The sequence below is a fragment of the Cetorhinus maximus genome, chromosome 16, assembly GCF_964194155.1.
Source record: "Cetorhinus maximus chromosome 16, sCetMax3.hap1.1, whole genome shotgun sequence".
NCBI lineage: Eukaryota > Metazoa > Chordata > Chondrichthyes > Lamniformes > Cetorhinidae > Cetorhinus > Cetorhinus maximus.
The window spans coordinates 13,885,987-13,908,587 of NC_135894.1; the positions used below are offsets into that span (position 1 = coordinate 13,885,987).

General features: G+C 44.5%; 1 protein-coding gene across 1 annotated transcript in view; it reads left to right on the top strand.

Moving 5' to 3' along the window:
- The window catches only part of rai2 (retinoic acid induced 2), a 123,877-nt gene extending 106,652 nt beyond the window's left edge, over nucleotides 1-17,225 (top strand). The window contains exon 2 of the transcript XR_013579113.1: nucleotides 17,177-17,225. The gene's annotated coding sequence lies outside the window, so the exon portion shown is untranslated. The remainder of the gene's footprint in view (nucleotides 1-17,176) is intronic.
- Nucleotides 17,226-22,601: the final 5,376 nt, after the last annotated feature.

Consider the following 22,601-nt stretch of genomic DNA (forward strand, 5'->3'; position numbering starts at 1 on the left):
TTGGCAGTCATCCGTGTAGACTCCTCCACCACAGAGACCAAGCCAAGCATAGCCTCATGTATCTCCGTCAGATTCTCTCGCACACCCTGCTGGACCTCCAGCGTTTGCTGCCTCATGGATGTATCCAGAGGCACATCATCAGCCTCCGACTGAGCATGTGCCTGGTGCCCTGCTGTCCTCTGACTGCTGGCGCCATGGGCACTCTCTGTCTCTGCCAGCTCCTCCAGCAACTGTGAAGTGCCCTCACCGCTGTGCCCTGGGACACTAGCCGATGTTCTAATTCCCACCGAGGTGCTAGTGTCTGCGTTGGTGCCTGCCTGGCAGAGATGGTGCGACGCTGGTGGGTCAGAGACTTCAGGGCCCTCAGGTGTGAGAGGGGGTCCCTGTTCCGCCTCCTCTCAGCCCTGCTCCAGTGATGCTGAAAGGAAGAACAAGGACATTGGATCAGTTAATGTGGAGACAATGTCAGTGTGCATCCCTGTCCCCTGGATCATTATGCGCTCGTCCTTCCATAAGCAATGGTCAAGCCATGCTGCAAACTTCAATCACTGAACATTCAGCACTGCCATGGCTGTTGGGACACCAATGGTGACCTCACTGCTGAGCAAACATACCTGCCCGTGGCACCGAAGCCTCACCGACACCGGTGGACCTGGGCACATGGCTACATCACATTTGGTACCACATGGTCTAACATTCCATAGCAAGGAGGCGCAAGCACGTGGAGCGCAGAGGAGAGCAGATCGATCAGTGTCCCGCCACCTGGAAGCTCCCCTCCCAGCATGTCATCACCCTGACTTTGACATGTCCTGGAGTTCCAGCACTGTGCCCAGGTGCAGCTCCTCCAGGTTGCCCTCAAAACAGTTATATGGGTCTCAGTATAACACATGCTGCGGGGGCAGAACCCATCTCTTCACCACCCTCTCAGGGTGACCTCGGCATGGGCAATACCTGCTGGCCCACCCAGCGAAGGACACAGGCCGCCAATGATTCAATGTGGTCACTACACTCAGAGTTGTGGGGGTGGGGGGAGGGGGCCGGCCAGGGGGGAAAGAGTACCTGCTGGGTTCACTGACCAATGCCAACATGGGACTCACCCTTCCAGAGCGCAAATTGTCGTTGAAATGCTTGTGGCACTGGATCCAGGTGCGTCACATCACCTCGTGGGAGCTCACGATCTCTGCCACCTCCTCCAAGGCATGCTTGGTCATGTTGGGGTGGTGGGGGGGGGGGATGCTCCTCCTCCTGTCCCTGGGAATGAGGACCTCCCACCGTGCTGCCACCTCCTCGAGGAGGGCAGCAAGGCAATCGTCTGAGAAATGAGGGGCACAGTGCCCCCCCCCTGCCCTACCCTCCTGCCCGGCCTGCTGACCAGCAGCTCTCTGGCCATGTCTGACAGCATTTGAAAGGCTGCAGGAGCACTTTCAAACAGGCCGCCGGGTCGTCATTGGTCAGTCATTGCAGTCCCACCACCTGCGTAAAATGGCAGCGCGGACCCAATCGCGGGGGGCCTGCTCCTGCATGGCCTGCCTGACAGGCAGACAATTCTGCCCTTTGAGTATGTGTGAGTGTAAAAGAATGAGTGTACGTTTATTTCCTAGAATTCTTTCAAGGTTGCACTGCTATGACATGTCTCAGAAGTCAGTTATAAACTACTATTGAAGTTCATAATGTCATCTGAACCAACAATGAGATTTAAGCCTTACAATTATTCCCAGATATTCAGTTTTCTCTGTTCATCCAAGACTGCAGAAATATGCAACTCATTCTTATTTGCCTGGGAAAATCCCAAAAGGTTTTAAGTAGAATTATTTTAAAGGTGTGAGCACATTGACTTTGCTACTTATTTAGAATATTTCAGTTAAACCTTGATAATGCTATTAATAAAATTGTCCTGAGAAACTTGCATAAAGTGAGGCTTAGGACCACAACCCTAAACTTGAACCTCACATTGTGCTGATGAGAGTAGCATACTTTCGAAATCAAGAACTGACCCACACAGCAGTGCCAGAAAGCCTACTAAAACATCAAGTTTACAGATCAAAAGATGAAAATAACTTATTCATAGTTTACTGCGTAGCCAGAATCTCACGCTAAATTAAGTTTCAGAAATTCTAAAGCTTTGAAAAGTCACTACACTTTCACCGTCTTACAAAAGTCTGCGTATACTATTTGTTAATGATATAAACGTTAGAATCTCTGTTAGGGCTTTTTAATTTATGGTTGCATTTTAATTGCGTAGAGTTATTTTGAAATGATAGTCGGGTCACTCACTGAAATGACCGTTTTCCATGATTAAAATTGTGCAATCGTTTTAGGAATTTGATAAGTACGTACAATTTTACTCATGTCCTGAAGTGCAACAAACAAAATACCAAATGTTCTTTTCAACAATAATGACCTTACACAAACTATCCTTCATGAATGATTCTTTTTGCACTATTATGGCAAGAATGGCTTGAGAAACAAACATCTGATTGTTGAACACTTTGTAGTTGCTAATGTGAACAGCTTACAGATAAAACTATCCAGTGATGCAGGGAGTGAAATTGCTGTCTTCACCAGCTAAAAAAATAAATTGGCATGAGTATTAGTCAGGCATTAACTACTTCACACTCGGGGTAGTCCTTTAAAACTAAGATTAGCAGATACAGGAATCTTGGCCCCCAACTTTGGGGTTTCGGTTGGTCTTGTAGGCAGCTGGTCTAGATCTAGTATGAATTGTTAACTGGTATGAATGGGGTTTGGCAATCGTTTTATGCAGACACTCTTCACAGCTGGTTTAATTTTACAAAGTAACAATTAATCCTTCAGTAGAAATCATTCCAGTAATAATCTTGGAGAAGGTGTCAAATCCAAGCAAATTTTTCAAATGTTCTTGTTGTGTATCTTATAGTTGCTACACTTAATTGGTCATTGAATCCCTGCAATGGTAAAAGATTGCGCATGAATGTTTATTGGACGTGCTGTGCAAGGCAAACACACCCTTCTCAACCATAAATCTCCAAGGAATCTCCTGAAAACATTGATAAATAAATACTCTGCTGCTTTGTTGGACCCTGGAATCTCCCTTTTCTATTTTTCTGTTGGTTTCTGGGCTTTAATGTGATCTCACTTTGGCCACTGCCGTCTGCTTGGACTGTATTCTTTGCTGGACTGCATCTATTCCTGCAGCCTTACATTTCCACTTTTTTGCTGTTTATTTCACTCTATGGTAAATTAGTGTTCATCTGCTCCACTCGGTTTCTATCCTAGTCTGAATTCCTCTCTCTTCTTGCTAAATAATCTTTCTTCTGCTGTTGACTGAAGCAAGGGGGTTGTTGGGAGAAGTTCTTTTTCATCCCCAATTCATAGGATGAGTGCATGGAGCCTTGATGTGAGCAAAAACCCACCAGCTCTGACAACCTCAGCTGGAATACCATTGGGGCCGCAGGCTTTGTTGTTTTTCATCTGCTTGATTGCTTGTTGGAGCCCTCCCATCGATGGTGACTCACCCATGGATTCTACCACTGGGTACTGGAGATAGCCTGGTGCATATCAGCTACCCTGTGGATTCATGGTTGAGGAGTTGTTGAAAGTGTTCTTTCCAGTATTGACGGGTGGCACTGTCTCAGGAAGAGAAACACCATCTTGTGAGTAAAGGGGATTTTGTCCATTTGACCTTGGTCAATAGATGGCCCTGGAGGCTTCAAAAAACTTTGCTTGTTGTGATGATCAGCATATTGTTGGATCTCTCAGACTATCTCTTCCCACCACATGTCCCTTACCTTCCAGATTTGTCTTTGGGCGACAACCCTGAGCTGTTGGAATTCTGCCTCCTTGACTTCCGACCTTGGGTTGTTCTTCCAGGCAATGAAGGCTGCTCGGTTTTATTCTAGGAGGTCACATATTTCAGCATCGTTTTCATCGAACCAGCCCTGGTGACCTTGATGCTCGATGCCAATGGTCTGGGCACAGGGATCTAGTACAACTGACTTTACTTGCTCCCACTGTTCTGGAATTAAGTTGGATGTGTGAAGATTTTCCAGATTGGTTGTGAGCTGCACTTGGAATTCCTCTCTTCAATCGGGCTGCTTTAGGGCTGAGACATTGATCTTCTTCCTCTTGGATTTTTGGGCCTTGTGATGTCTTAGTGCTAGGTGAATGTTCATCACCGATTGAACAAGCCTATGATCTGTCCAGCAGACATCAAACCCCACGTGGATCGAGTCATACAGACGTTACTTAGATCGTTGACCTAAATGACATAAACAAGGAGGTGCCATTGCTTTGAGCTAGAAGGCATTTTATTTGTTCTTCTAGCAGAAGAGGGTGTTTTGTTGTAATGGGCCCCATGCTGAGCACACATTGTCAGCAGGAAGACAGCATTTCTATTGGCTTTTTCCACCCAGTTTTGCACAACAGATCCACTCCGGGCATCGGAGTAATGGCTAAGACCATAAGACATAGGAGCAAAAATTAGGCCATTCGGCCCATCGAGTCTGCTCCGCCATTCAATCATGGCTGATAAGTTTCTCAACCCCATTCTCCCGCCTTCTCCCCGTGACCTTTGATCCCCATACCAATCAAGAACTTATCTATCTCTGTCTTAAATACACTCAATGACCTGGCATCCACAGCCTTCTGTGGCAATGAATTCCATAGATTCACCACTCTCTGGCTAAAGAAGTTTCTCCTCATCTCTGTTCTAAAAGGTCTTCCCTTTACTCTGAGGCTGTGCCCTCGGGTCCTAGTCTCTCCTACTAATGGAAACATCTTCCCCACGTCCACTCTATCCAGGCCTTTCAGTATTCTGTAAGTTTCAATCAGATCCCCCCTCATCCTTCTAAACTCCATTGAGTATAGACCCAGAGTCCTCAAACGTTCCTCATATGTTAAGTCTTTCATTCTTGGGATCATTCTCGTGAACCTCCTCTGGACCCTCTCCAGGGCCAGAACATCCTTCCTGAGATACGGGGCCCAAAATTGCTCACAATATTCTAAATGTGGTCTGACCAGAGCCTTATAAAGCCTCAGCAGCACATCCCTGCTTTTATATTCTAGTCCTCTCAAAATAAATGCCAACATTGCATTTGCCTTCCTAACTACGGACTCAACCTGTAAGTTAACCTTAAGAGAATCCTGGACCAGGCTAACTCTGGCAGTGAAGTCTCCCCGGAAGGATGATCATTTCTTTTGGGACGGCAGTGAAGACTTCATCAAAGTTGCAATAGAACTTTTCCTTAATATCTTCATCGGAGTCAAGGGCCGGGGCATAAAGTGCTGATAACAGTGGCATTTTAGTTATGGCTGTGCTTTAGGTGAAGGGTTTTGGGTCTTTCGTTTATACAATGGAGGATCTCTGGCAGTGCATCCAAGATTCTGAATGGCAAAATCAACCCCATGGACATGATGGTCGCTGTCCTTTCCTTCCCAGTGAAGGTGTATCCCCCTGTTTGTTCCTTCAGCTGCCCCTTGGCAGGTTGGCAGGCCTCACTGAGAGTGATGAGACCTACCACCAGGCGCTGCCAATTTAGAACCTTGATAGCTCATGCGATATGATTGCAATTCCTCTTTCCAGACAGTCACACTTGGGATTATCCATGAGTGCTCTAACATTCCAAAATTTAAAGTTTTCTGTCTTTGAACACAAAGATGCTGATTCTGCAGGGTTGGTTTCCCCAGCTGGGGGAAAGTGGGACAGCCTATTTTTTGGGCACCTTTTCTAGCCCCGTCCCCATTTGGGGTGAACAGAGAGTATTCTGAAGAGGACTGCAGATTCTGCTGTCCAAAGACACCTCTGTCCCAACACAGGTGTCCAACGACCTTCATGCATCTGTCTCCTGTGTGCAGATTCTTAACTAGGGAGTCCCAGGCTCATAGCCCTGTCCCCGTCGCCAATTCTCCATCGCCAAAGGACGTGGAAAATGGACCCTGGTAGAAGCCTGCGCATAACTTGGTTTAACGTGGGGACCTTAGGGTGCTGTCATTTTCCACACGGGCTTGACAGGTTGGTGATCAGATTTTGGTGACATGGTGAGTCACATTGACCAGAACCATCATGCCTTCTTCTGTCTTTGCAGCCAGTGAAACATACAGTCTTCCTTCGCTTGTTCTGCCATTGAGGACTTTTGGACAACACTTTGTCTGGCACCTCCCCCCAACCTTGCTGTCATGGGTGGCCCTACCAGGAGCAAGGAGATCCCAACGGTATTGCTCAAGGGATTGTCAGAGTGCACAAGCCTCTCCACCACGTCAAGGTGGCAATCCACAGAGCGGTCAAATTACATGAACAATATGGATAGGCCTCGTCCTGTGACTAAAAATTTAATTGTAATATGGGGTGTATTAATTTTAAAAATTTAGAAACATGAGGCCTTAGGTTTAGAGACAGGATATTTAATTTTCATAAACACTGAGGTTTATTAGCCTCATTAAGTGTGCATTTCCTGCAGCCATTAAGAAGTGGCATTGACAGCAACTTGTGTGATAGACCCCCCTTTTTCCCACTTGAAAAAATATATGCAGATATAGAAAACAATTTTAAAAAGTTAAAATAGTGTTTCAATTATTGCAAGTAAATTCAAAACAGTTTGAAGCAGAGTTACTTTGTTTTTAAAATATTCTGAAGCTTTCTTTACACATCATGGATACAACCAGTGCTATAAAAGATCTAATGCAAGTTGTGAGCTGTTTTCATCCTAATTCCTCTTCACTACTCTTCATTTATTATATGTTGCCGATAGATATAGAAAGAGAAAAATGTAAAAAAAATAGTTCTGAACTTTTACCATAATTATTGCAAGCAAAGTCACCTATGTTCTTAACCAATTAAATGTAATGGGGCATGTTTTGGAATTGGAGTTATGTTTCAATATTCAGGTAGCATCCTACAATTTGTGAAGATTTCATTTCTTATTTGTTTTAAAGGCACAATTGATTTTTCAAGCTACAGTTTATGGCTTGAATGTCTCACCAAGCTTATTCTCATTCTGTTATTTAAAAGTATTTATTTGGCAAATGATAAGTTTTTATATAATGGCTTAAATTTTCTTTTCACTGGTGCTTTTCCTTTGGTTTCCTTCCTCAAGTGAATGGGGTTAATGGTTTAGTCCATTGCTCATTACTCGACAGTATTAGGCAATGCTACTAATTAACAATGAATTGGAGATCATTGATCATGCCAATGTACTGAAATATATTTGCAGCAGCGCTGACATTGACAACGTGTTTAGGTACTACATTTATTTTTTTTAAATAGTACAATTTCACTTGATTTTAAAAATACTGTATTTTTGTGACAAGGCAATAAAATGTCAAAGGAAAACCATTAAACAGAAAAAGGAGATGCATTCTCTTAAAGTGGGAAATTGTCCTTTACATATACTACAGCAGAACTATGGACAGGATTTTCAGACGAGCAGATGTTTTTCTTAGTCCTCCTGTGAAGAAGCCTTACAGGCATTGAACCTACACAAAGGAAAATCAGTCTGGGACTCATCGTGTATCGTGTCTGCTGTTGATGATGTGGATTAAGACTATGAATGATAGATACAATTAATAAAATAACTTTTATTTTAATAATGCATAAGGCTTATAGTATAAATCATTATAGATTCAGTGAAGTAAACCATTTAGTCATATTAATTCCTTCATGATTTTTTTAAAAAAAGCATTGTCAACTCTTGATTGTTGCAAAACTAAGTATTAAGACTTGAGATGCTTACATATTGTTGTGCAGTGTGAATGTGTGTTCAACCCTGTATTTATTTCATTGTTAATGTTACTTTTTATATTGTACCTGAGTAGAATGTAACAAATTTTGTTAAAAAGGGAAAAATGTTGTTTGCACTATATAGTACTATAGATTTATGTATTTTATAAATCTATTGGGTGTGATCTGAATAATTTGAATGTTTGACCCATGCAAAAAGCTTGCTATAAGTGGATCATGTGTGTCACTGTATAAAGTGCTTGTAGCTGAAGGTATTTTACAGACAAATGCCATAGTTGAAGCCAGCTCCAGAGCATGGCAAGTTTGATAATTCAGATTAAACCAAGGAACAGAGCACTGGCTTCACATTTAGTGAATCTGTGTCAAATAAATTATTAAGTCGTTTGGTAGTACAGAACTTGAGTATTGCTGAAAAAGGATGCATTTTTTGTTGAAGCTTGTTGTCTTGCACTCAAGAGGACAATTTGCAAGAATGCCAAATGTAAAGGGAACAATTTATACTACATGAGAAGACAATGCTGATTGATTGACAGGTGGACTCTGATTGATAGAGGCATTGCCATGGAGAATGCACCAGTTGATGGTGACTGACAGTTAACTGTGAACCATTGTTTGAAATTTAAACCATGTAGCTTGACTGTGATTGGTCAAGGCATTGCCCTGAGGAATGAATCAGCCATGGCTGTCACTTATTTTGTTTAGCTGAAACAGGTGCAATGTGTGCACATGTTCTTTCTGTCTGCAAAGAATAGGGCCCTGTGTATTAATATATGTAGCTTCTAGTGCACACAAATGCGCCACATTGCGACCTGACTGACAATCTTAAATTGGTTATCAGCGTAATTCTTAGCACACTGAGGATTATTTAGCAAATGTTGTCCAATCATGGAATCACATCCAATGTTCTACCATTGTGTTTTGAGTATGCAAGCTTGCACTGGAAGCTACATATATTAATACACAGGGTTCTGTTCTTTGCAGCCAGAAAGAACATGTACACACATTTCACCTGTTTCAACTAAACAAAAAAAGTGACAGCCATTCGCTGGTTCATTGCTCAGGGCAATGCCTTGACCAATTAGAGTCAAGCTGCCTGGTTTAAATTTCAAACAATGTTCAGCAGTTAATTGTCAGTCACCATCAACTGGTGCATTCTCCATGGCAATGCCTCTATAAATCAGAGCCCACTTGCCAATCAATCAGCACTTCCTTCTCAGATAGTATAAATTATTGTTCCCTTTACATTTGGTATTCTTGCAAATTGTCCTGATGAGTGCAAGACAAAAAGCTATGACAAAAATGTATTTTTTCAGCAATACTCAAATGGATTATTCTTCCATCACATGGTTACGTTACATCAGGATTGTACTGTAATATGTCAAATCTATAACTGTATCTTTTATAAGAAACATTTTGAGTCTGAAGAGACTTCTGGATATGATTGCTCTGAAGAATATTTTTAATGGTTTTATTTATACATTCAAAACAATATAAACACCAGATATTACAGTAACTTCTTTAATGTTCTGTTATGTAATGTAATGTCAGTTAACACTTGCATAAGTGTCATGCCTTACACTGTATTCTGATCCAGTTTAATAACTACAAAATATGGCTTTCAATTTGATGAGTTTTGAACAGTACATTTTATGCTTATTTGTGTTGAGTTTATTGCAAGCACACCATTTTGTGTAATAGTTGTTTTAATAATGCTGTACAGTACTTGATTGATGCAGTACAAGATTGATGTGGTGATTTCATGGAATATCAGAGAACTGAATTTTTACTCCGAGAATACAGCATCATCAGGGATCAGTTTTGTTTGCTGCAGAAAATATTATGAATTTTGTTCTATTAAAGTGATAAAAAAAAAAGTTCTTATAATTGTGGTGGCTTTCATTTAAGAATTAAACTTTAAATGAAAATGTTTTTCATAATGGGACACCTTTTATTTTCAGAAACAGGAAGTATTCTGACACGTAACGTGGATTGCTTCCTGCGTTCCTCCAATTCTGGCCTCTTGTGCATTCCTGATATTCTTTGCTCCACCATTGGAGTCCACGTCTTCAGCTGCCTAGGCCAGAAGCTGTGGAATATTTTCCCTAAGCCTTTCCACCTGATTGCCTCTCTCTCTCTTTCATTAAGAAGTTCCCTAAAACCACCTCCTTGACCAAACGTTTGGCCACTTGACCAAAAATCTCACAAGGCTTGTATCAAATTACATTTGATAATCGCTCCTATGAAGTCCCTTAGGAAATTTTACTACATTTAAAGGCACGATATAAAGGTAAGTTGTTGTTCTTCTTTGGTAACAGATTTTGATAAGTTTAACCACATCAAACAATATAAGAAAATAAGAAATAGGAACAGGAGTAGACCACTTGGCCCCTCGAGCCTGCTCTGCCATTCAATATGATCACGGCTGATCTGCCTCAACCCCACTTTCCCACCCACTCCTCATATCCCTTGATTCCTTAAGAGACCAAAAATCTGTCTCTCCCAGCCTTGAATATACTCATCGACTGAGCACCCAGAACTCTCTGGGGTGGAGAATTCACAACCTTCTGACTGGAGAAATTTCTCCTCATCTCAGTCCTAAGGGATCAGCTTCTTATCCTGTGCCTCTGTGTTCTAGATTTTCCAGCCAAGGGAAACAACCTCTCAGGATCCACCCTGTCAAGCCCCTTCAAAATGTTATATGTTTGAATGAGATCACCTCTCATTCTTCTAAACTCCAGAGAATGTAGGACCAATTTATTTGCCTCTCATCATAGGGCAACCTTCTCATCTCATGCACCAATTTATTGAACCTTGGCTATACTGCCCCCAAGGTGAGCATATCCTTACTAAGGTATGAAGACTCACAACTACGCACGGTCCTCCACATGTGGTCTCACAAAGCCCTGTACAATTGTAGCAAGACTTTCTTCATCTTGTACTCCAGTCTCCTTGCAATCAAGGCCAATATGCAATTTGTCTTCCTAATTGCTTGCTGTACTTGCACGGTTATTTTCTATGTCCCTTGTACGAGTACACCCAAGTCTCTCTGAGCATCAATATTTGTCTTAGGCCTTTTAAATATTTTCTGTTCTTCCAAAATGAATATCCTTGCATTTACCCACATTATACTGCCTTTACCACCTTGTTTCTCACTCACTTAACTGTTTGGTTCTCTTTGCAGCCTCTTTGTATTCTCCTCGTAGCTTGCATTTCCACCTAGCTTTGTATTGTCAGCAAATTTGGATAGGTTACTCTCAGTACCTTTGTCTAAGTCATTAATATAGATTGTAAATAGCTGAGGCCCTGGCACTGATCCTTGTGACATTCCACTAGTCACAACCTGTCAACTGGAAAATGCCCCTTTTATCCCTACTCACTGATTCCTGTCCAGTAACCAGTCCTCTATTCATGCTAATGTATTACCTCAACTTGATTAGATCTTATCTTGCCTATTATCCTTTTGTGTGGCACCTTATGTCGGTTTTAGTCTAATTTTCTCTAAGTTTCTCCAATACTTTTTCTCTGCTGTTATTAATTAATTTAAGTTCCCCACTCTTATTAGTCCCCTGGTTACCCTCTATTTCTGGTTTGTAATTTGTGTCTTCTGCTGTGAAGACAGACCTAAAGGGAAAGATTTGAGAGGAGGTCCCGAAGCCAGGGTCAGATTCGGATGGCCTGGCCACACAGGGAGGTAGTGGGGCTTGCTCAGGGGATAGTCCAATCAACAGCTAATTAAAATGTGGCAGGCGAGGGAGCCAGCCAATAATGAACCTTGGGCGTGTCATAGGAAGGTGCCATACTTAAAGGGCAGTCTTCTCTCAGCCCACATGCATAGGGGTCATTGGTCAGGGTGCAGAACAAGGGAGGCTATGTAGGAATGGCTGGAGTGAGAGGAAGGGTGGCTGTATGGTTCAGTGATACTTCAATGGAGGTGCTCCACCAATGGAGGCAGTGAGGGAACAAAGAGAGACTTGGTTCCCAGTCGATAGAAGGAGAAGGCCAGCAAGCTTCACAAGGCATTGCTGGAGGTGGCTGAGGAGGTCAGTGGCCACAGGTTGGTCATGCGAACATGGATGCGATGCTGGAAGCATTTCAATGACCTGTTATGGCATGGTAAGGTGAGTGGCATTTGTAATGGCAAGCTTGCAGCCCTGCATGCCTTAAATGGCATCCATGTGATGTGAAGTAGAAACAGTGAGATGCAGAATTGACTTACACTAGAGGGCCATGGTCAGTCAAAGCTGTTTGTTGCATTGCCAAGACTGAATGGCCACTTGCAGCAGGCCTCCAAGTGGTGCAGTGATGGACACGGAAAGTAGCAGAGGCTGATGAGCACAGCTAGATTATGAGATGAGTGACACAGCATACGTATGTGTTTGCAGGAGAAACAAGCTCAAAATGCCAGGGAGTGGAGAAGAACTAGAGGTAGTGTGCCATTCATAGTTGCAGTGACTGATGGAGGAGGAGGCAACAGAAATAAGATGGATTGCAAAAGGGCAGCCTGTCGCTGAGGGCAGGGTGGGTGTGGAGTCTATAGAGAATGAATAACAGAATGGATGCAGGCATCAAACCTGACAAGTACTAGCTATGGCACCTCTATGGGCCTCGATGAACACAGGAAGCTCCAGAGCAAGGACAGAAGTTGATTGAAAGCATAACTCATTAGGGTAACTCTTGTCTCTCCGGCAGATCCAGTAGTGAATAAGGAAGCAACAGTGGCTCTGAGACCACATGAGACCTCAGAGGAGGATCCACCATCTGAGGAGACAGCAGCACATCAGTCCAGTGCGCCCCTCCTTCAGCGAAGATACTCTCATGTCGGTTTATAAAGTGAAAGTGTTGGATACTAGAAGTACTACCTTATCACATAGGAGCAACTAAGAAGGACTATGAGGAATACAAAGATAGTTTTAGAATGTATGTATATAAATACACAAAGTGTAGTGAATTAGGTTGGTGAGCTACAAACACAAAAAGCCGTGTGAGAATATGATGTAGTGGCAATAATGGAACTGTGGCTTAAAAATGATGAGGACTGGGCACTTAATATCCAAAGATAAAAGTTCAGAAAAGATAGGGAAAGGGAAAAGGAGGTGGGGTGGCAGTACTGATTAGGGAAGCCACTGTAATGTTGAAAAGAGAGGATGTCCTGGGTTGGGGAGGGGTGTGGGATAAGGACAAAATCCATTTGGTTAGAGTTGAGAAGCAAGAGGTATGATTAGGCAACTAGGGGTATTCTTTAGGCCTCCAAATAGAGATGGAGGAGGAAATTGCAGGGAAATCACATAGATGTGCAAGAACTATAAAGTGGTGATATTGGGGGATTAGGAAAGGGAGGAATTTCTGAAATGTACTCAGGAAAACTTCCTTGACCAGTATGTTCTCTATCCAACTAAGAAGGAGATGTTCCTTGATCCAGTCCTGGGAAGTGAGGTAGGCATGGATGTCAAAGGCAGATTGTGTTTGTCTAATCTAATTGAATTTTTTGATGACAGTGAACATTGATGAAGGGATTGCAATGGATGTTGTCTATATGGATTTTATGGAAGTGTGCAATGCATCACATAATAGGCTGGTTAACAAAATTGAGGCTCGTGGAATAAGAGGGTCAGTGTCAGCTTGGATTAAAAATTGGCTACAAGAACAGAAAACATCAAGTTGTGGGAAATAGTTTTTCAGACTTGAAGAGCGTGTTCTCCAAGGGTCAGAACCAGGAGCACTGCTTTTTTGATATATATGTGACTTGTATATTGGAGTAAAATGTCAAAATTTGCTGATGATATTAATCCTGGAGGTGTGTCAAACAGTGAGGATGATACTAATTAACAGAAACAGGAAATAGGCTAGCATAATGGGCAGGCAAGTGTCAGATGAAAATTAATACTAGAGAAATGTGGAGAGGCAATATAGACTTAATGGCAGAGTGTGCAGGAACAGAGGGACCTGAGGGTTTGTGTGCCTAGATCCTAGGACATATTGCAAAAGTGGTTAACAAAGCATATGGGATCTTGGGCTTCACAAAGTAACTCTCCCCCTCCCTGATGCATCGTAATGTTTGCAGCTTGGATTCTAGCTCAACAACTCTTGAACTGAATTTGCTGCAGATACCCCAGAAATGTTTGCCCAGGGTCACAATACTTTCCACAAACTCCCACATGGTGCAGTTAAGGTGCACCAGCTGCCCTGCTGTGTGTGACTACCCTTATTTATTTACCTGATCAGTTAACCAGTTACACATTTAGCAAAGTTAAAGCAGGTTACAGTTTCCTAACTTTGAAACAAAAAGAAAATCATTTGCTAGCTGGAGGTAAAATAAAAAGAATAAAAAGCAGTACTTCCTTACCCCTGACCAAATTTTGACTTGTACCAATTTCCCGACTTTAGCCTCTATTTACAATGAATTCTGTTCCCTGATAATTCTATAAATGAAAAAAGTTAAGTTAATTGACACATGCCATAGTGTTCCTGCACATAAATGATTATTTTGGTAAAACTCTTCTTCTCCCCATAGCTATGAAATGAATTATAAAGATGTTTGCAAGCTAAGAGCATATACCAACAATTGTAAGGAATAACCTACATTTATGTAGCACCATTCACATCCTCAAAATGTTTCACAGCCAATGAAATATTTTCCAAAAAAAACACAGGAAATGCTGGAAACACCCAGCAGCATCTGTGGAGAAAGAATCATTGGTGTTATAAACCAACAGCTTTAGATCTTATACATGGTTCCCATTTCCCCTTGGACAACAGATGCTGGTAATGGAGGATGTCTGCATTAGAGTGACTGGGAATGGGGGAGGTGTGGGCTGGTTCTTGGGATGGGTCTTCCCTGTTGGTACACAGCCAATGGGTGGTCTGCACCTCCCTTCTTTGCCACATTACTGAGCCACGTGACCCTTCTCTTTGCCAGATTTTCCATGTTACCCTCCCTTTTTATTATTTACACCTCCTCTGAATCCATCTTTTGTTTCTTTACTGATCTCATTACCACCCGGTGATGCCCCTTGAACTGGCAGTGAATGAGATCCCTGTGGATGTGTGATGGGTTTGAGAGTGACGAGAAGATTGACTTAGCCTGGCAGATCGGAGGAGATCATTCATCCTCTTTTGGCACTGGGTGGCCAAAATGGGAGAATTTATAATAGAGAACATGGAAATGGCAGATCAATTAAACAACTACTTTAGTCTGTCTTCACAGAGAAAAACACAAATAACTTCCGAGAAATACCAGGGAACCAAGGGTCTAGTGAGGAGGAATTGAAGGAAATTAGTATTTCTAAAATAATAGTGCTGGACAAAATAATGGCACTGAAAGCCGATAAATCCCCTGGGCCTGATAATCTACATCTTAAGGTACTAAAGAAGGTGGCCATGAAAATAGTGGATGTGTTGGTTGTCATCTTCCAAAATTCTGTAGATTCTGGTACAGTCCCAGCAGATTGGAGGGTGGCAAATGTAACCTCACTATTTAAAAAGGACAGAGGGAGAAAACAGGGAATTACAGACCAGTTAGCCTAACATTAATAGTAGGGAAAATGCTAGAGTATTCTAAAGGATGTGATAACAGGACACTTAAAAAATATCAACAGGATTAGAAAAAGTCGACATGGATTTATGAAAGGGAAATCATGTTCGACAAACACACTGGAGTTTTTTTGAGGGCATAACAGATAAGGGAGAACCAGTGGATGTGGTGTATTTGGATTTGATAAAGTCTTACATAAGAGGTTAGTGTGTAAAATTAAAGCACATGGGATTGGGGGTAATATATTGGCATGGATTGAGAATTGATTAGCAGACAGGAAATGCAAAGTAGGAATAAATGGGTCTTTTTTGAAGTGGCAGGCGGTGACTAGTAGTATATTGCAGGAATCAGTGCTTGGGTCCCAGATATCCACAATATCTATCAATGATTTGGAGGAGGGAAGCAAATGTAATATTTCTAAGTTTGTTGACAACACAATCTAGGTGGGAATGTGAGTGGTGAGGAGGATGTTAACAGGCTTCAAGGAAATTTAGACAGGTTGAGTGAATGGGCAAATACATGGCAAATGCAATATAACATGGATAAGTGCGAAGTTATCCACTTTGGTAGAAAAAACAGAATGGCAGAGTATTATTTAAATGGTGATAGATTGGGAAATGTTGATGTACAAAAGGACCTGGGTGTCCTTGTACACCAATCACTGAAAGCAAGCCATGCAGTTGAGAAGGCAAATTAAATGTTGGCCTTCATTGCGAGAGGTCTAGTGTGCAGGAACAAGGATGTCCTACTACAGCTATACAGGGCTTTAGTGAGACCACACCTGGAGTATTGTGTGTAGTTTTGATCTACTTACTTAAGAAAGAATATACTTGCCATAGAGGGAGTGCAGCGAAGGTTCACCAGACGGATTCCTGTGATGGCAGGATTGTTGTATGAGGAGAGATTGGGCCAACTAGACCTGTATTCACTGGAATTTAGAAGAATGAGAGGGGATCTCATTGAAACGTACAAAATTCTGACAGGGATGGACAGACAGGATGCAGGGATGATATCTCCTCTGGCTGGGGGGTCTAGATCAAGGGGTCAGTCTCAGGATACAGGGAGGCCATTTAGGACTGAGATGAGGAGAAACCACTCAGAGGTTGGTGAACCTGTGGAATTCTGTACCACAGAAGCTGTGGAGGCCAAGTCACTGAATATATTTAAGAAGGAAATAGATATATTTCTGGACTCTAAAGGTGTCAAAGGGTATGTTGAGAGAGTGGGCGTACGGCGTTGAGATAGAGGATCAGCCATGATCATATCGAATGGCAGAGCAGGCTCGAAGTGCCAAATGACCTACGCCTGCTCCTAGTTTTAATTTCTCCTGCCATCCATCACAGACCTTTCCTTTTTATCTTTCCCTTCCCATCTCTTTCCTGGTTTTGTACTTGCTTAAGATATTCATCTCCAACATTTTCCAGTTCTGACAAGAGCTCAGTAGATGGCACTCCATCCTCTCAATCAAAAAGCCAAGTGCTCAAGACCCATTTCAAAGACATGGACGCAAAGATCTGGGTTGAGACACCAGTACTGCACCGTTGAAGGTTGCAGTTTTTTGGATGAGATGTTAAACAGAGGCGCTGGCTGCCCTCTCAGTTGAATGGAAAAGATCCCATGGCAATCTTTTGGAGAAGAACAAGGGAGTTCTCCCTACTGTCCTGGCCAATATTTATCCCTCAATTAACATCACTAAAACAAATTATCTTGTCATTATCACATTGCTGGGCTTGTGGGAGCTTGCTGTGCACAAATTGGCTGCCTGTTTTTCTGCATTTGTAACAGTGACTTATATTCAAAAGTACTTCATTAACTGTAAAATGCTTTGGGATGGCCCAAAGTTGTGGAAGGTGTTACATAAATGTTAAGTCTTTCTTTCTTTGATGCAAGAACATTGGCTTGGAATGTTAACTCTGTTTCTCTCTCCACAGACGCTGCCTGACCTGCTGAGTGGTTCCAGCATTTTCCGTTTTTATTTCAAATTTCCAGTATTTTGCGTAAGTATTCTTGAAGGAGGGAATACAGCAGCCAAATTGCATGTAGTATAATGTGATAGAATCATAGAATGGTAACAGTACAGAAGGTCATTTGGCCCATTGTGTCTGTGCTGGCTCTCTGCAAGTGCAACTCACCCAGTCCCACTCCGTCACCCTTTCTCCCTGTAAACTTTCTCCCTTCAGGTAATTGTTCCATTTGTTTTGAAAAGTCAACAGTTGAATCTGCCTCCCCCATATTCAGGCAGTGCATTCTAGATCCTAACCACTCGCTCCATAAAAAAGCTTTTCCTCATGTTGCCATTGCATCTTTTGCCAATTACCTTAAATCTGTTCCCCCTGGTTCTTGATCCTCCTGCCAATGGGAACAGTTTCTCCCCATCTGCCCAGACCCCTCATGATTTTGAACACCTCTATGAAAATCTCCTCTTAATCTCTCTTCTCCTGGGAGAACTGCCAGAGCTTCTCCACTCTGTCCATGTAACTGAAGCTCTTCATCCCTGGGAGCATTGCCGTGAATCTTTTCTGCACTCTGTCTAATGCCTTCACATCCTTCCCGAAATGTGATGCCCAGAACTGGATACAACACTCCAGCTGAGACCAAACCAATGATTTATACAGGTTTATCATAACTTCCTTGCTTTTGTGCTCTGTGCCTCTACCTATAAAGCCCAGGATTCTTTATGCTTTATTAACCATTTTCTCAATCTGCCTTGCTACCTTCAATGATCTGTGCACATATCCCCCCAGGTCCCTCTGCACGCCCTCTAGAATTGTACCCTTTATTTTATAGGCTGTGTTTGCTATCAATGCCGTGCATGTGTAGCAGGGCGCGTGGCTGGTCATTGCAATCTGGAATTGCAAATATTACAGCACCGGCAGCATCAAGTTAACACCTTTTACTAAAGAGAAGCAGCCTCTTTACAATGTTTGCAATGGCAGCCTCCCTGCAGTTTCTGAATCTCCCGCTCCGGAGCCTCTTGCCCTTAATCCAGGTCTGTCAGGGGGAACAAGGTGTGGAGCTGCAAACTGAATTGTAGCCATCAGCGGGTGGATCAGAAGCGTCCCCTCCCTCCCCATCCCGACCCCCAGAAGCTGCGGGGAGGCTGCGCCCCCGACTGCCTGCCTGCTGCGGGGCTCAGAAACTTGAAGGGTTTCAGGATCCAAATAAGATCCAACCGGCGCTGTGTCTCCTGCAAATGATGTCACTGGCTTCCGCGTTTGTGCGGACAAGTGCTTGTGCGCAGACAGGTATCATTGGCCATTTTGCATGGCCATTCTGTGTTGGCAGGAGACACAGGGCAGAATCGCCCCAGATTTGCACTAAATGTGGGCGGGAAAAAGGACATTTTACCAGGCCGCCGGCTTTTCACGCTGTATCGTCTCATTCATTATGCATTCCTGGGAAACACACCGAGTCGCTGCTGGGGTGGCCTCTGATTCGACCACTCCACTGTCACCTCAGGCCTTCAGCAAACTGGGCACCGCATTTAAATGCTGCCCCTGCAAAGAGCTAGCACTCTTCAAGGGATAGGGAGCTGCTGGGAACTGATGGCTGCCAAAGGGAGAAAACATGCTGCCCCTAGATTTAGCGACGCCTCCCTTGAATGCCTACTGGACACAGTGGAGGGCCCACAGCGATGCCCTCTACCCCTGCTCTGGGCGAAGTCCAGCAAGCAAGGTCACCACCCAGCACAGGTGCAGGTGGCAGTGGTGGTCAGCGCCAATGTCCTGCAAAAGAGGACAGACACCCAGTGTCAAAAGAGGATGAATGATCTCCATTGCGGCAGCATAACTCACTCTTCCCATCACTCTCAACTCACACACTCACAAACCCATCACACATCCACAGGGATCTCACTCACTGCCGGTTCAAGGGACATCACCACTCACTCTCTCACGCACACACACCTTCATTTGTCCTGGAGATCATGTCCTCATCCCATCCATGACACCACTCGCCACCCACACAAATACCAGGCATCCTTCTCACCTGGCCTGGCAGGCGTCCTGCTTACACTCTCTCCATCTGTATTCATGAAGGACAAGCCGGCAAACAACAACAGGGAGAGGTCGCAGACCGGTGGAGGAATGCCTGAAATCAAGGTCCATGTGGACTTTGAAAACAGAGCCATCCAGCTGGCCGGCGAGGATCTGGACTGTTCCTGTGCTGACATGAGGTCGGCAGTGCTCTACGAAGTGAGGATCCAGCAGTGCAACATCTATCAGATAACCACGCTGTGAGTCAGTTCCCCTGTTCTCCAGTCCCCTGCCATGCACTAATTACCTCTCCTTGCTTTCGCAGGAACATCTGGGAAGCAGCTGAGGGGGTCCATGACCCAGGTCCTCGATTCAAGCCCTGAAGACACCTCAGAAGAAGAATCTGCTGACACCCTCATTGAAGACCCATCACAGAGCTCACCCACACCCTCCACCAGCACAGAGACAGACACCTTGGTGGGACCAAGCTTTAGAGTAGCCTCAGGATCACAATCTGGTGAGCACGTTGCTCTGTCTGATCCACAGCAGGCCGAGGCAGGGACTTCCCAGGTGCCCGGCACTTGGAGGACTGCTGGAGGCCAGAAATTTACTGAGTTCAAGTCAGATGACGAACCTTTGGACTCGGTCATGCCTCAGTTGCTGGAGGTGCAAAGGCAAGCTCGGGAACATCAGGAAGGAATGCCCACTGCGCTCCTCAGATTGCAAGGCACGATGGAGGAGTCCGGCTGCCTTCAGGCTGAGGCGATAGCTCCGGCATTGCAACGCACTGAGGTCAACACTGGTAGGATGGCGGCCGCCATGGAGACCTTGGTCCAGGAGATCGCTCCTGCATTCAATCTCTCTCCAATTTCGCCCTCTCCTCAAGTCAGCCAGGGCCCTTAGGCACCCATAGGGAGGAGGACTAACAGGTCCACACCCTGCAGCCATCCACCCACGAGACTCCGGGAGTGTCCGGCCTATCCGAATTCCCTCTCCTTGTGATCCCAGCAGCTCCAGCTCCACAGGCTGGAGGGAGCCACTGCCACACGGCAGGACCCCAAAAGCAGCCTGGGGTCCTCCAGGTCTCAGCCCCCCAAAGGATGCTCGCCAAGGTCATCACAGAAAGTGTGTAGCAGTCAGCAGGCTGCCTCCACCTCTGCTGGGGAGTACCAAGATGTAACAGCAGGGTTAGGAAGGTAAAGAAGATGTAGTAGCACAAAAGAGTTGCTCTAGGGAAGAGTCATGCACACTCGAAACGTTAACTCTGTTTCCCTCTCCACAGATGCTGTCAGAACTGCTGAAATTTTCTAGCGTTTTTATTTAAGATTTCCAGCATCCGCTGTATTTTGCTTTTTCATGTAACTCTTGTAGAGTTAAAACAATTAACTGAATTAACAATAACAAGGGAGAAATCAAGCACAGCCCCTAAGTCGGGTCAGCTGTAAAATCAAGGAAGAAACTTTAAAGGAACCTTACAAACATCAAACTAAGATGTGATCAACAAACCACCCCAGTCCCCGCGGTGCCCACCGGGCACGGAAGGCCTCGATGGTGCCGGCAGACACCACGTGCTCCCTCTCCAGGGACACCCGGCCGCGAACGTAGCCGCGGAAGAGGGACAAACAATCGGGCGGGACTCCCCCCTCGATCGCCCGCTGCCTGGACTTGTTAATGGCCAACCTGGCCAGACCCAGGAGCAGGTTCACGAGGAGGTCCTCCTCCTTCCCGACCCCCTTCCGCACCGGGTGTCCGTAGATCAGGAGCGTGGTACTGAAGTGCAAATAAAACAGCAACAGAAGGTTTTTTAAATAACTAAAAAGGGAGTGCAGCCTAAGACACCCTATATAAACGTGGTCCACGGACTCCACAAGACCGCAAAAAGAGTGCTTTTTCATGTAACTCTTTTCGAGTCAAAACAATTAACTAAATTAACAATAACAAGGGAGAAATTAAGCACAGCCCCTAAGTCAGGTCAGCTGTAAAACCAAGGACAAAGTTTAAAGGAAACTTACAAACATTAAACCAAAATGTGATTAAAGGGGTCAACAAAACACCCCAGTCCCCGCGGTGCCCACCGGGCACTGAAGGCCTCGATGGTGCCAGCAGACACCGCATGCTCCATTTCCAGGGACATCCGGCTGCGAACGTAGCCACGGAAGAGGGACAAACAACCGGGCGGGACTCCCCCCTCGATCGCCCGCTGCCTGGACTTGTTAATGGCCAACCTGGCCAAGCCCAGGAGCAGGTTCACGAGGAGGTCCTCCTCCTTCCCGACCCCCTTCCGCACCGGGTGTCCGTAGATCAGGAGCGTGGGACTGAAGTGCAACCAAAATAGTAACAAAAGATTTTTTAAATAACTAAAAAGGGAGTGCAGCCTAAGACACCCTATATAAATGTGGTCCACGGACTCCACAAGACCGCAAAAAGAGTGCTTTTTCATGTAACTCTTTCGAGTCAAAACAATAAACTAAATTAGCAAAAACAAGGGAGAAATCAAGCACAGCCCCTAAGTCAGGTCAGCTGTAAAATCAAGGAAAAACTTTTAAAGGAACCTTAAAAACATCAAACTAAGATGTGATTAAAGGGGTCAACAAAACACCCCAGTCCCCGCGGTGCCCACCGGGCACGGAAGGCCTCGATGGTGCCGGCAGACACCGCGTGCTCCCTTTCCAGGGACATCCGGCCGCGAACGTAGCCGCGGAAGAGGGACAAACAATCGGGCGGGACTTGCTTTTTCATGTAGTTGCACAGCCTGGGCACGGGTGTTAATCACTTGAACACAATGTTCACTATTGTAAATAAACTCCCAAAAATGTCTTCTTGCCTATGGCTCCTTGTCCTGATGAGCAGTGTTCATGTCGCTCAGATATGAAACCATGGTCCCTGCACAAGATAAAGGCCCAGGCCTCTTCCCTGTGCTTTGTGCAACATTCCCAGCACACTGATGGTGCGCTTTCACTGTTACTGATCACATCAGTCATGCCTGCACCTCGATGGGGTTTATCATTGCTGTCAGAGTGTCCTGGGCTGGGGATACAGAGTTCCGTCATTCTCTCTATGTGCTCCCAGCACCTTTGAGGTGAGGTTGGCCCCCCAATCCCATCAGCATCTGTGCCCAGTGACAGTGTGGTCCTGAAGGGTTCAGCTCATGAAGGATGTCAGAGGATCAGGGGAAGTTAAAGTTTCCCTGCTGCATCTCCATGATATGACCCTGTTCACAGAGCGCAAGCAAGGTACCATCGGCCAGACAAGAGTCAGACATTCACAAAAACTGTGTGAGGATCTGTGATCTACTTCATGTCATCATCACCCTCCTGCAATGTAGGGACTATGGGCATCTGCTATGTCTCCATAACAGGAATCTTATCACAGAAGCGATGTG